This window comes from Pimephales promelas, chromosome 23 (genome assembly GCF_988280905.1).
Source record: "Pimephales promelas chromosome 23, fPimPro1.hap1.1, whole genome shotgun sequence".
Taxonomy (NCBI): domain Eukaryota; kingdom Metazoa; phylum Chordata; class Actinopteri; order Cypriniformes; family Leuciscidae; genus Pimephales; species Pimephales promelas.
Window position 1 is genome coordinate 20,911,710 of NC_142791.1, and position 15,743 is coordinate 20,927,452.

General features: G+C 47.0%; 1 long non-coding RNA gene and 1 pseudogene across 1 annotated transcript in view; both read left to right on the plus strand.

Moving 5' to 3' along the window:
* The first annotated feature begins 2,144 nt into the window (after window positions 1-2,144).
* LOC148969451 (uncharacterized) lies at window positions 2,145-3,729 on the plus strand (annotated as a pseudogene).
* A 6,813-nt stretch (window positions 3,730-10,542) lies between these two features.
* The window catches only part of LOC120474929 (uncharacterized), a 31,328-nt gene continuing 26,127 nt past the window's right edge, over window positions 10,543-15,743 (plus strand). Inside the window, exon 1 of the long non-coding RNA XR_016149647.1 lies at window positions 10,543-10,650. This is a non-coding gene — a long non-coding RNA (uncharacterized LOC120474929). The remainder of the gene's footprint in view (window positions 10,651-15,743) is intronic.

A 15,743-nucleotide genomic window follows, 5' to 3' on the forward strand; every position in this document is an offset into this window, starting at 1 on the left:
CCGCCACCACAGGTGGCAGCGAACTCAAACCTGCCTCGTCCCGTCCAGGAGCCACACGTGCAGCCTCCAGAGATCGGGACGAGGGTGCCACAGAGTGCCCCGTCTCTGAGTGAATAGATCTTGTCTCAGAGGAATAGGCCAAGGAGGTGCTGTCGCGAGGAGCATGAGTTCGGAGAACCACGTCTTGGTGGGCCAATAGGGGGCTACCAGCAAGACCTGCTCCTCGTCCTCCTTGATCTTGCACAACACCCGTGCAAGAAGGCTCACTGGGGGAAACGCATACTTGCGTGGGCCCCGCGGCCAGCTGTGCGCCAGTGCATCTGAGCCGAGCGTACCCTCGGTCAGGGAATAAAACTGGGCGCAGTGGGATGAGTCCCGGGAGGCGAACAGATCTATCTGTGCTTCCCCGAACTGGTCCCAAATCAGCTGGACCGTCTGGGGATGAAGTCGCCATTCGCCGGAGATAGGACGGACCCGTGACAGCTCGTCGGCTGCCAGGTTCCGGTCTCCTGGAATGTATACTGCACGAAGGGACCTCAGGTGCTTCTGACTCCATAACAAGAGGTGGCGGGCGAGCTGCGACAACCGGCGTGAGCGTAGACCCCCCTGGTGGTTGATGTACGCTACTGCCGTGGTGTTGTCTGAACGGACAAGCACATGTTGACCCCTGAGCAACGCTCGAAAGCGGTGCAGGGCCAGGCGTACTGCCAGCAGCTCGAGGCAATTGATGTGCATGAGGCGCTGGGGTCCTGTCCAGGAACCCGCGGCTGCATGCCCATTGCACATGGCACCCCAACCCGTGGTAGATGCATCCGTGGAGACAACGAGATGCCTGGAAACCTGCTGAATAGGGACGCCGGTCCGTAAAAAGCTGAGGTTCGACCACGGGAAGAAGGTCTGGCGGCACGCTGGAGTCACTGGAACTCGGAGCGAGCCGCGATGCCATGCCCACCTCGGGACTCGATCGCGAAGCAGCTATTGCCGCGATTGCCATATGCCCCAGGAGCCTCTGAAATAGTTTCAGTGGAACCGCACTCTTGCCCTCGAACTGTCGAAGACAAGTCAGCAGTGAGTGCGCGCGCGCTCGTTCGTGAGCTGCGCGGACATGGCGACCGAGTCTATCTCCATGCCGAGAAAAGAGATCCTCTGCACGGGGCAAAGTTTGCTCTTTTCCCGGTTGACCCGAAGGCCCAGACGGGCTAGGTGCCGGAGCACCAGGTCTCTGTGTTCGCAAACCTGTTCTCGAGAGTGAGCCAGTATCAGCCAGTCGTCGAGATAGTTCAGGATGCGAACCCTGTGTTCGCGAAGGGGTACAAGGGCTGCCTCGACGATCTTCGTGAAGACGCGAGGGGACAGAGCTAACCTGAATGGGAGAACCGTGTACTGATATGCCTGGCCCTCGAAAGCAAACCGAAGAAACGGTCTGTCACGAGGCAAAATGGAGACATGAAAGTACGCGTCCTTCAGGTCGATTGCTGCAAACCAATCCTGAAGCCGAACGCAAAAAAAATGCGTTTGGCTGTGAGCATTTTGAACGGTAGTCGATGAAGAGCACGGTTCAAAATGCGCAGGTCCAGGATCGGTCGTAACCCACCGGTCTTCTTGGGGACAATGAAGTAGGGGCTGTAAAACCCGGACCTCATCTCGGCTGGAGGTACCGTCTCGATTGCACCCTTCGCCAGCAGGGTCGCAATCTCCGCTCTCATGACCGGGGCATTGCCACCGACCATCGTGGAGCGAACTCCCCTGAAACGGGGAGGAGATCGTGCGAACTGAATCGCGTAGCCGAATCTGATCGTTCTGACGACCCAGCGGGACAGCCCGGGAAGCTCTAGCCAAGCCAAGCTTCCAGGAAGTGTACCAGCGGGGTCATCCGAACCTCAGACGTCCCCCCGGAGGGGCAGCGAGGCGGGTCGACCGGCATGCGCGCAGGAGTTACCCCGCCCGGATGCACCATCGAAGCCCGCTCCCCGACAGAAGAGACCAGGGAAGGCAGAGCGTTCCTCGGGGGTCTGTTCTGCCGGGGGTCTGGCGACAGAGGGGGAAGGGAGTGGCGTAGTCGAGGGACGACACACGCTCCCTTCCGCACCCTCAGAGACAGAGAGGAATGAGTGGGCTGACGCACTAGGACGTCGAGCACACCCATGCCGGTCTGTGTGCTCAGTGATGATGTCAAGTCTTTCTTTAACCAACTCAGGGTGCTGCCCACCCGTGGGTGAGCAGCGGGGAGCTGAGAACAAAAGATTCTCCCCCGGCCCTCCACCGGGGGAAGGAGTGGGCCTGCTACCGCCTCATGGGAAAAACTCGACTTCATCACTGAGCAGCCCGTCTCAGGGACGTCGCTTTGCCTGGCGTTTAGCGGGGCGTGCGGCCTGAGGGGGCTGTGACGCCTGCCTGCGGCCTCCTCCACGCCACGGCCCGGATGAAGGCTGCTGCTGGGGCCGCGTGGGAGGGAGGGGAGCCGCAGGGGGACGTCCTCGGCGGCGAGCAGAGGGAGGCGTCTGTGCCGACGGCTGGGTGGAGGCAGCAGCTGGCCGTCGGGGCAGAATATATTTAATCGCCTCTGTCTGCTTCTGGGCAGTCGAGAACTGCTGGGCAAAGTCCTCGACCGCACCGCCGAAAAGGCCAACCTGGGAGAGTGGGGCGTCGAGCAGACGAGTCCGCTCGGCGTCCCGAGTGTCTGCCAGGTTGAGCCAGAGCCAGAGATGACGCTCCTGGACCACACTGGTGGCCATCACCTGACCAACGGAGCGAGCGGCCACCTTCGTCACCCGGAGAGCAAGGTCAGTGGCGGCTCGCAAATCTTTAAATGCCGTTTGGTCAGTCCCGCCCTCGTGCATATCTCTGAGCAGCTTCGCTTGGAAAACCTGCAAAGTGCTCATTGCATGCAAAGCGGAGGCCGCCTGTCCCGCCGCTCTATAGGAACGCGCCGCCATAGCAGACGAGAACCTACAGGCTTTGGATGGGTGCTTAGGAGGACCACGGGAGGAGGCGCTCTGTGGACACAGCTGCATCGCAACAGAGCGCTCCACCGGGGGCAACCCAGTGTACCCACGGGCGGCCCCACCATCGAGGGGAGGAAAGGCGGGGGAGACTAGATCGCGCTCTCGAGAGGACAGGGGAGCCTTCTAAGAGCGCGTCAGCTCCGCATGTAGCTCGGGGAAGAAAGGCACTGGAGTCGGCCGTGGCCTTGCGGTGGCAGCTTTGTCCAGAAACCAATCATCCATCCGCGAGAGATTGGGGCAGGGCGGAGGGTTCCACTCTAACCCGATACTCCCAGCGGCTCGAGACAGCATGGCCGTCATCTCGGGATCAGACACGGGCAACGCTGGCACTCCCGAGGGAGGCAACGCAACCGCATCCTCATCTCCCGAGGAATCAAGCCCGCCTTGTGATGCTGCGATCGACATCGCATCATCATCTGGAGCGCCGAACGAAACGGCCGGTGCCTCCGAAGAGACAGCCGAATGAATCGAACTGGCGCTCGCTGGCTCTACCACTGAGGCGGGAGGTTTGGCCCCGAGGAATTGCGGGGCTTTATTCCACACCGTCACCGTCAGATCACCGGATCCCCGAGTCGACGAGCTTCTCGTGGAAGAAGCCGATCGAGTGGCGGGGACCGGGACTCTCACTTTTGTCAGATCATTGAGTCTCGACCTCAGTGTAGAGATGGTCATGTTCCCACAGAAGGAACATGAGTCATCCACGAACGCTGCTGCTGCATGCTGAATGCCCAGGCATACAGAGCAGCGATAGTGACCATCAGATGACGATATGAATCGACTGCACCCAGAAGAGCACGGACGAGCCATCTTTAAAAAGACGTGCCGCGTGCAGCTCTTTCAATGAGAGGAGGAAATTCACTCTTTCAACGCTGAGGCGACCAGGGAGAAGCGCAAAGTCTGGCAGACCACTGCTCAGATCGCAGGCAATGCAGAATCTCGCTGGGTACCGCCATCACACCAACACTGAAGAGGACGCTCGTCTCGAAGAGTCTTGAAACAGTGAGAATAGCTTTCAGGAGTGAAGAGTTCTCTTGGCTCCGAAGCGAAAACATACTGTGGTTGCGTTCACTTCCTCCTTTTATACTCACGGAGTAGGGCGGAGTACGCTATGCAAATTTCCGCAGCCCCAAGGCATTGCATGCCATTGGCTCGTTTTTAAATACTCGAAGAGGATTGGCTTTCTATGCGAAACCCCCAATCTCCGTCAATTCTGACGTAACTCGAAGTGACTACGAAAGGGAACCATATTATCTCTAGCCTTGGCTACTGTATATAGACCTCCAGGGCCATATGCTGAATTCCTAAAAGAGTTTGCAGACTTTCTCTCAGATCTATTGGTGAACGTCGATAAAGCAATAATTGCTGGAGATTTTTAACACGTAGATAATACAAATGATGCTTTAGGGGCTGCGTTTACAGACTTATTAAACTCCTTTGGGGTCAAACAAAACGTCAGTGGTCCCACTCACCGTCTAAATCATACACTAGATTTAATTATATCATATGGAACCGATCCAACTGATATTGATATTATACCGCAAAGCGATGATGTCACATGGTGACTTGCATAATACGTACTGCTGAAATATGTCATGTTGCGCCACGTTATAGACCAGGCAGAACAATCCTTCCAACCACTATAGATGTATTCTCAAATAGATCTATCTAAGCTGCTAAGTGAACCCAAACAAACAGATGAATTAGAGGAAATGACTAGCAGTTTAAGCACCATTTTTACTAGTACATTAGATATTGTTGCACCAATTAGATTAAAAAAGGTTAGAGAGAAAACTAAAGCACCATGGTACAACAGTGCTACGCATGCTATCAAGAGAGAAACTCGCAACTTAGAGCGTAAATGGAAACAAACTAATTTAGAGGTCTTTAGAATCGCGTGGAAAGACAGTATGTCACGTTATAAAAAGACACTAAAAACAGCCAGGGCTGAGCATCTCCGCAAACTAATCGAAAATAACCAAAACAATCCAAGGTTTTTATTTAACACCGTGGCTAGACTAACAAATAAACAGACATCACCAGAGCAAAATATACCGTTACAGTTCAGTAGTAATGATTTTATGAATTACTTCAATGAGAAAATAGAAAGCATCCGAAACACAATTATAAATGTACAATCCTCTATGGTGTCTTATGATTCAGCTTCAATTATGGCCCCTCTAGAACAACTAAACCGCTTTACAACGATAGGACTAAATAAACTTATCATTGCTTCTAAACCAACAACTTGTTTATTAGATCCAATACCCACTAAACTACTGAAAGAACTATTACCTGTAGTGGAAGAGCCTCTCCTCAATATTATTAACTCGTCTTTATCTTTAGGTCATGTTCCAAAAATATTCAAGCTGGCAGTAATAAAACCTCTCATTAAGAAACCGCAATTAGATACAAATAACTTGGCAAATTACAGACCCATTTCAAATCTTCCATTTATGTCCAAAATACTAGAAAAAGTTGTGTCCGCTCAATTGTGCTCTTTTTTGCAAGAAAATTATATCTATGAAAAATTCCAGTCAGGATTCAGACCGCATCATAGTACAGAAACTGCGCTAGTTAAAATTACAAATGATTTACTTTTAGCTTCTGACCAAGGCCGTATCTCAATACTAGTCCTACTTGATCTTAGCGCTGCGTTCGACACTATAGATCATAAAATACTCTTGGATCGACTACAAAACTACACTGGTGTTCAGGGACAGGCATTAAGTTGGTTTAGATCCTACTTATCGGACCGTTATCATCAGTGGCGGAGCCAGAGGGGGGTCCGGGGTGGCACTGGACACCCCTGACATGCGATTGGCCACCCCGGGTGCCACCCCAAAATTGTATTGGCAGTTGCTAATGCTGATTTAAAGAAAAAAAAAAAAAACGTTCGTCAGCACGCGCGCATATTTCAAACAGACGAGCAGCAGAGGACGAGAGATGGTTGCAAGTCAGGATACGTCTTCATCTTCACAGAAGAAACATATTTGAAGTAAGTTTTAGCATCAGGGTTGTTTACTCCGGAGTGATAACAGAACGCTTTAGAGTCCTGGCTTTGCGTCCGCGTCATTAGGAGCTCAACATCTGTCTCGTAGGCTATGCACATTCTCTCTAGATTAGAGGATATTTTAACTAATTTGCGGTAAAACTAGTCGATCACGAGTGGCTCAACGGGTGGAACTATAGATAAACTCATCTTTTCAGGTATTTTAGTGACCGGCTTGACACTTTAGCATGAGAAATCGGGGGTGTAGCGTGAGAATTGTCTCACACTCAATGCGTGAGAGTTGGCAGCCCTGCACACTGCCCTACAAAGGCAAAGCGCAGTAACTAAAATTACATATGATATTTGGTCAAAAATGAGTTAAGACTTGTAATGGGCTTTATGACATGTCTGTCTTGTGAAAAAATATCTGGGTTAAATTATGTCCTGTTTCGGAGATGTATTACCACATAATCTACCCATAACATGTTTGACTGGCTGGTATAAAAACTTTAATCCTTTTCCTCCGTTTCTTTGTTTGCGTAATGTTAGTTACTGCACTTTGCCTTTGTAGGACAGCATAAGTTAGTTGTACGGGAAACCCACACCAGAATCGGATCTAGATGTAGTCTTTGATGAATGCAATTTTCTCAGGTTTTTGCTCATGTTGCTTTTTATGAAACTTACCAACATTCGAGTGTTGATAAAAAAGGATGCATAAAGCTAGGCCTATAATAGAACAGTTTTTTTAAAGCACATGATCTGTTCTTTCTTTTGACATGTTCAGATATTGTGAAAATGACCAAAAACGCTAATGGTGGCTGATTTTTATTTTTAATGTTGGTTATTTGGATGATTATTATTAGAAATGAATATGATTGGAATCCTTTTTTCAATTTTTCATATTTTGAACAGGGTCAATTAAACATGAAAAGAAAGGGAGAGATGTCAGAGTTCTTTTTAAAGAAGCATAAACAGACAGATCAGGTGCAATTGCAAACAGACCCCAGCCCTTGCATCACTGGAACCCAGAGCAGCTCCCTACCTGTGGCTACTCAGAGTCAGGGTGGTCAGACTTCAGGACCAGCAACAGGTCAGAACATCTAGACACAGGCAGTCACATCCCGAATTCAGGAATTTCAGTTGATATGATTTTGTCAGATTAAAAGTATAGTTCACCCAAAAATGAACAAAAAAAAGAGATATTTTAAAGCATTTTGGTAACCAAATAATTTTATAAATAAAATAACCTGACACATGCTACTGTATCTTATCTCCTTGGTGCTTCAGCTTTGTTTTCTGCTAATATTTTGGATGTTCAACACTTACAAACAGAGTGACCCAATTACTTCCACTGTGTGTGCGTGTGTGTGTGTGTGTGTGTGTGTGTGTGTGTGTGTGTGCCCCCCAAAATAGTAGTGGCCACCCCCTGGCCACCCCATGTATAAAACTCTAGTTCCGCCACTGGTTATCATTTTGTCTGTTTAAATGGGAAGAAAATCAAAGATGAGGTCAGTAGACTATGGAGTACCGCAAGGATCGGTTTTAGGCCCTCTGCTATTCTCAATATATATGCTGCCACTTGGTAATATTATAAGAAAACATGGAATTAATTTCCACTGTTACGCGGACGACACTTAATTATATATTTCATCACGACCAGATGAAAACACTAACTCATCTAAAATGACAGAATGTCTCAAAGATATAAAATGCTGGATGACGCGTAATTTCTTGCTATTAAATTCAGAAAAACGGAGGTATTACTTATTGGTCCAAAAAACTACTCTCAAAACCTCTCGCAATACAACTTTAATATAGACGGATTTCCTGTTACTTTATCCACTACAGTAAAAGACCTGGGTGTTATACTAGACCGCAACTCGTCTTTCGAAAATCATATTTCATATGTTACAAGAACAGCCTTTTTCCACCTTAGAAACATTGCTAAGCTACGTAACATGCTATCTACCTCTGATGCAGAAAAATTAGTTCACGCATTCATGACCTCGAGACTAGATTACTGTAATGCTTTATTAGCCGGTTGTCCTGCATCCTCAATAAACAAGCTACAGTTTGCAGCTGCTAGAGTTCTTACTAGGTCAAGAAAATATGATCATATAACACCGATTTTATCATCTCTACACTGGTTACCTATTAAGTTCAGTATCAATTACAAAATACTGCTACTAACCTATAAAGCCCTAAATGGTTTAGCACCTATGTACTTAACGGACCTTCTTTCGCCCTACAATCCACCGCGTTCCTTAAGATCACTATATTCAAGGCTTCTGGCCATTCCTAGGATATCGAAGTCCACTAAAGGAGGGAGGGCGTTCTCGCATTTAGCTCCAAAACTCTGGAATAGCCTTCCCGATACGGTCCGAGGCTCTGACTCGCTGACACAGTTTAAAACTAGATTAAAGACGCATCTCTTTAGTCAAGCATTCACATAATGCTTACTTTTTAGTCCTCTGTTATGCCATACGGAACCGTTTGCCACTGAAACGCATTTCCGCGACAGTGGGGCTCGACAGCCTTAGTCAAACGGGTTGGCGCGTATGGTTGGGTTACGGAGAGTTTGTGAGATAGTGGTTTTCTAACACCGACTCCCGTATAATGGAAATCATTATGAACATCAGCTATGCTAATTATTTCCCATCTGCCTTTCTGCTGTTATCTCGGGACACTTGTCCCGAGAAAAATGGCGTTCGTTAGGTCCAGTTTTGTCTCCAGCCTCTCACGGGGATTCGGATGCCTCAACGCCTGCGATGAGAGGACCAACGCCTGTGAGGAGACAACTCAACACCTGCGATATGTTATGGCGCCGTTTTATGCATAAACAATATTTATATTTATTATTTATATATAAACAATATAAATGTAAGCCAGAGGAGAACTGGCCCCCGACTGAGCCTGGGTTCTCCCAAGGTTTTTTCTCCATCCAATCTGATGGAGTTTTGGTTCCTTGCCACTGTCGCCTTGCTTTTGGCTTGCTTTGGGCTTGCTCAGTTGGGGTTATTTAGTGTTTAGCAATATTATTGATCTGTGTTGTACTACTTTCATGTTATCACTGTGAAGCTGCTTTGATACAATCTGTATTGTGAAAAGCGCTATATAAATAAATGTGACTTGACTTGACTTGATTACTACACTTTTCATTCCTTCCTTTTCACCCTAATCGCCTCCAGCTGGTTCTACTCTCCGTTCATTATCTATTATCCTCTTCACACCGGTTTCCCCTTTCTCCTAATTGTCTATGCTATTTCTTCTGTCTTGTCGCCAGATTATTCGATATGTTTCTTATGCATGTGCTGCATACCCTTCCTATTCTGTCTTGTCTGAGTCTGTGCTAAACATTCTCCGAGCAATTTATCGTAATTGAGACCTGTTACGAAGCTGTGCCTGTTGCAGAGTACCTGTTTGCTGTCTTCATCCCTCGTCGCTTGCTGGGAATACTCACTGTAAAAAACCCAACTTGAAAAAGGTTCAAATGACTGTTTTTTTTTTGTGCTGGCTCAGCAAAATTCTATGAAAAAGTCAGTACAACTATGTTTAATACATTTATTCCACCTAAACCAAGTTTCTTTCCATAAACTTAAAAAGTTTAATTTTGTGAACAGGGTTTTGCTAGTTCATCCAAAAAACTTCTGCCAACTTATTAAGTTAAGTTAGTAACTGCCCTCCCACTAGCAAATACTGATACAAATACAATTTGTTTATGTGACATTGAAGAAACATGGTTGTTTAGTTATTATTTAAATAACTTAATTGAGCCTAATGTATAGCTGTAAAATAACATTATTGAAAAATAATAATATTGTTAATATTATAGATATAATATAATATTATAAATATTAGTTTCTTCATCAAAAAAAAAATTGCATTTTTAAGTTCACTTATCTGTTATAAAAATCCGTTCAAAAATGTTATGACGTCACACAATAGCAGAATGCTAGCATGTTCCAGCCAAAAACAACCTAACCTCAGATCAAAAGGACATAAGTACTCGTTCAATCGACTTTTGGCCTAAAATCTATATTGAACTTGCGGAATCAACAATAAAGTCTTTGTTAATTTAATGACAAGCAGGTGAAAGAGACACTTTTAGCCATTTAGCCCCATAGACTCCCATTCATTCTGCTCTCGCCCGCGATCACCTCCAGTGGAATTCTAATGGAACTGCAACCAGGATGATACACAATGGGGCTAATAGGAAGTGCCAAGGCTCTCCGTTAGACGGGCTCTGCTTTTACTGTGAAGTTCGTTAGTGGGCGCCAAAGCTCTCATCTCACTAGTTTGCGTAATTGGGTTCACAGACAGAACATAACACAATTAGCCTAGCAAAGAGTTCTTTTTTATTTTATTTTATTGAAATGTTACATTTAAATAAAAAATAAATTTAAAAAGAATTAGCAGCATGTTTTCCGATAAACATTATTTTTTTTCTCTCGTGCCAAACCACGCCCCCAGTATGTGACCTTTGCTCAAACTTGCTATGACTCAAGGTCAACGTTCACTTTTTAATGCGGGAGAAACAATTTGAGAAGAAGAACAGGCGTGTTGTTCATCAAGCGGCCGATGAAAAATCTTTACAGATTTTACAGAAAATCTAGAGGCAGCACGTGGGCGATGATAATCCAGACGGAGGAATATATGGTGAGTGCTTTTATTTGTTTTTTGTTGTACTTTACTTCTGAATTAGTTGATATTAGTTCATTTGGAAAAATATAAACACCACTAACTTTAACATTGTAAGATATCAACATTACTGAATGTTTAAATCTATCTAGCTTTATTTATAATCAATCTATCAAGCTTTATTTTTCATTATTTTAACGTGACGTGAAATATTTACGTTAAGTTCCCTTTCGAAGGGAACTCAACAACGTCGAATGACGCAATGGGGAACGCCTCAGGCGTGACAGGTGTCTGAAATCAAATATCAACTCACAGTAATCAGGTTGACCGGCGACAGCCCGTGCATCATCAGCTTGAATGATGAGCGCTTCAATCTGGATGTATAAGAAGGGCGCCTTGAAACCGTGACATCTTTTCGTCTTCAGGGACTGTTTGTCTGTGTGATAGTATCAACGATTAAGCGCGCAGACGTGGAGAAACACTTTGCGCGAGTGTGCCGACTGGTGTCCAGATATTTGACACCGGAGGATTCACACGATCTGTGCGTGTTCTGCCTAAGAGAAGAGCATTCGCGGGAAGCTCTCGAGTGAGTTTTTTGCGCGAACTGAGAGTTTTCCTTTCAGAACTCTCTGCTCTCGTCTGACCCACTTCTCGAGGGAAGTGGGCGCGGCATCTGCTCGGGTTCCCGCTCGGGCTGAGGCTCAGTGGCGATTGAGTTTGTGGAGCTTTCAGATGGAGCTGGCAGATTATCGGGAGAGGGGCGTTAACCTCGCGGATGATCTACTAGCTGACGAGGGTGAGTTACAGATTAACGTTTAACTTCTAAGAAGAGAGAAAATGAGCGCTCTCTCTCTTTGGTGAATCTGTAACTGTTCTCTTCGGGCAAGGCAGGAGTTGGCTGTAATATATATATATATATATATATATAAATAAAAGGATGTCAGTTTGGTTGAGACCGAACCATTTCAGCCCTCCTGCCCAGTGTACGCTGAGCTGGTTGACATTATGGGGCGCGCCACAGACAGATTGCAGTTGCAGTGGAGGCGCGTCTGGGAGGAACCCGCTCATGGTATTTTGGATGGCTGGTTCCTCCCCACCCATAAGCCACCAGCCCGGATGAGCCTTCCATTCCTTTCCGATCTCCACGCTGGGATCGAGAGGGTATGGAAGAATCCGTTCTCCTCACGTCTCTATCTGCATCAGCGGGCTAGTTTCGCTGCTGTGGAGGGAGCCGTGGAGCACGGATATGTGTCGATGCCGCCAGTGGACGAGACGTTGGCTAACGTCCCGCATACGACTCTGGTTGGTCCTCTTCACTAAGAGCTCTGACCCTGTCATCCAAGCTGCTCAAGACATCTTCATGCTTGAATGACAGAGCGTACACGGCAGCAGGTCAGGCAGGTGCGGTTCTGCACGCCCTTGTGGTCCTCAGGCCTACCAGACTGATCTGCTGCGGGACTCCGGGCCACCAAGCAATCTGCTGTTCCGTCGGTGTTATGGTGGCCACGGAGAGACATCTGTGGGAGCTCCCACATACTGTGGTTGCCGGGTTACAGGCCTCACCAGGCCTTCCTGGTTATGAGCTCCCAGTGATTGTGGTCGCCAGGTTACAGGCCTCACCAGGCCTTCCTGGTTATGAGCTCCCACATGCTGTGGTCGCTGGGTTACAGGCTTCACCAGGCCTTCCTGGTTATGAGCTCCCACATACTGTGGCGCCAGGTTAAAGGCCTCACCAGGCCTTCCTGGTTATGAGCTCCCACACATTGTGGTCGCCAGGTTACAGGCCTCACCAGGCCTTCCTGGTTATGAGCTCCCATATACTGTGGTCGCCAGGTTACAAGCCTCACCAGGCCTTCCTGGTTATGAGCTCCCACATACTGTGGTCGCCAGGTTACAGGCCTCACCAGGCCTTCCTGGTGATGAGCTCCCACATACTGTGGTCGCCAGGTTACAGGCCTCACCAGGCCTTCCTGGTTATGAGCTCCCACATACTGTGGTTGCCGGGTTACAGGCCTCACCAGGCCTTCCTGGTTACGAGCTCCCACTTATTGTGGTCGCCAGGTTACAGGCCTTACCAGGCCTTTCTGGTTATGAGCTCCCACATGCTGTGGTCGCTGGGTTACAGGCTTTACCAGGCCTTCCTGGTTAGGAGCTCCCACATACTTTGGTCACCAGGATACGAGCTGTCACATACTGTGGTCGCCAGGTTCAAGGCCTCACCAGGCCTTCCTGGTTATGAGCTCCCAAACATTGTGGTCGCCAGGTTACAGGCCTCACCAGGCCTTCCTGGTTATGAGCTCCCACATACTGTGGTCGCCAGGTTACAGGCCTCACCAGGCCTTCCTAGTTATGAGCTCCCACACATTGTGGTCGCTAGGTTACAGGCCTCAAAGGGACCTTCCTGGTTATGAGTTCCCACATACTGTGGTAGTCAGGTTATAGGCCTCACCAGGCCTTCCTGGTGATGAGCTCCCACACATTGTGGTTGCTAGGTTACAGGCCTCAAAGGGGCCTTCCTGGTTATGAGTTCCCACATACTGTGGTAGTCAGTTTACAGGCCTCACCCAGCCTTCCTGAATGTGGGCTCCCACATGCTGCGGTAGCCAGACTACAGCCTCACCACCTTTCCTGAGCACTTTTCTCCCACTCTGTGGTCACCAGGCTTCAGGCTTCATTGGCCTTCCTGGTTATGAGTTGTCACATGTCAGGTTGCAGGCTTCACCAGGCCTTCCTGAATGTGAAACCCCCACTTTTCGTGGTCGCTAAGTTGTAGTGGTGAGTCTTCACATGTCAGGCTGCAGGCCTCAGCGGCCTTCCTGAATGTGAGCTCCCCATGCATTGGGACTATCGGGTGTTAGGCCTTGTCAGGCCTTCCTGATTATGGGTTCCCACTTGTTGTGGCTGCCAGGTTACAGGCCTCAAGTTCGGCCTTCCTGAATTCAGAGTGAAGTACACGAACCCATACTTCACCTATTATTGTGGTAAATCACATGACGGGATGTCTTGTGTACTTTCTAAAATCCATTTCGTATGGTTAGGGTCACGCGCGGTATGCTTCGGTCCCTTCTTATGTGGGTCAGACCCCGGTCTTCCCTTGGGTCCCACTTTAAGAGGCGTCCTGTCACTTAAGTAAGCTACAGGGACGCCCTTCTCTGGCTAACTTCTGGAAGAAGTAGCCTCCACTTGGTGGAGTAAGCTCTAGTGTTAATTTCGTTAACGAAAACTAAACGAAAATATTTTCGTCAACGCACATTTTTCACCGAACGAAAACTAGACGAGACGAGACTAAAATCCCCACTAATAAACAATAACTGGGACTAAATCAGAAATAATTTTCGTAGACTAATAAAGACGAGACGAAAATGCAGTTCGGTAAATAAAGACTGGGCTAAAATCTATGGACATTTTAGTTCACGAACAAAGACGAGACGAAAATTACATATTATTATATGATATGGTTTTGTCAAATCCTGTCTCCTCCTCCGCCTCCTCCTCGTCAGCTCTTCCGCCAAACACACCCACGTTCAAACCTGGAGCGGGCGGGCACAGTCAGAGTAGCCTACACAACACACATGGAGCAGACAGGAGCTGGATTCACGGTGAGGCGGCGGCGACAGGTTAAAAGTAAAACATGCTTTGCACGGGGCTCGGGAGAAAGAAGAGACGTGATATATGGACACATTTTGTTACAATGATAAACTAACTAATGATGGCTAACTTTCATAGCATTTAGTATCCAGGCTGGCTATGTTGCGTTAGCTTCTTAGCACGTAGCGACCGTAGCCACTTGTTGATAGAATTGTATGTGAAGTTAAATTTATGCTAACTTAGTTATACTGGCCGGGCAACTATAGTTTCAGTTACATTTGATTAAAGCAGACAGACGCTTTAAAAAGATTAGTTAAAAAGATTTCATACGTTCTAGCAAGCTATGCCTTGTTTCACCTTAAATACTGTACCTTTATATACCATGTGAACTAGCTGGCAGGAAAGCACTTTTGTTGTATCAGTTGGAGTTTTTTTTTTTTTTTCACAACATTGACCTCAAATCTATTTATTTTATTATTCTATGTGAACTAGCTTTAAACAGCCAGCACTTGTGTTAAGTTCATAATACACTTTATTTTATTTATTTGTTTCCTTTGTCAGGTGTATTTTATTTGTTTTAATGCAAGCATTTGTGTTTGTGTCTTTGAACCTTAACAATGTTCAAAATAAATATGCAAATATTGTCAGAACATCTTCCGTGTCTGCATGTGTTCCTTAAAATTGTGTTTTTTTATCAAAAAGATGAGAGAAAATGTTGAAATGTGAAATAATTTTAGGAAATGTTAAATATTATCTGCTGACAAAAAAGTAAAAGGTTAAAATGATGTCCTGACTAAAACTAGACTAAAATGTTGACAGTTTTTTTTTTTGACTAAAACTAAACGAATAAAATTATGTTTTCTTGGACTAAAATAAAGACTAAAATGCTCGACTTATAGTCGACTAAAACTAGACTAAATAAAAATGGGATGATGTCGACTAAATGTGATAAAAACTAACAAGCGATGCTGAAACTGGACTAAAACTGAAACTAAATTTAAAAATGGCTGGTAAAATTAACACTAGTAAGCTCCCACAGGTTGTGGTCACCAGGCTGGGTCTCACTGACCTTTCTGAGTACGAGCTCCCACCCAATGTGGTCGCCAGGTTACAGGCCTTACCAGGCCTTCCTGGTCATGAGCTCCCACACACTGTGGTCGCCAGGTTACAGGCCTCAACAGGCCTTCCTGGTTATGAGCTCCCACATATTGTGGTTGCTGGGTTACAGGCCTCACCAGGCCTTCCTGAATTCAGAGTGAAGTACACAAACCCATACTTCACCTATTATTGTGGTAAGTCACCCGACGAGATGTCTTGTGCACTTTTTAAAATCCATTCCTTATGGTGAGGGTCACGCGCGGTATGCTTCGGTCCCTTCTTATGTGGCTCAGACCCCGGTCTTCCTCGGGTCCCACTTTAAGAGTTCTTAAGAGCTAACTTCTGGAAGTAGCTCCCACTTGGTGTGGTTTTTCAGGTACACCAGGCTGGGTCTCACTGAACTTCCTGAGTACGAGCTGCCACCG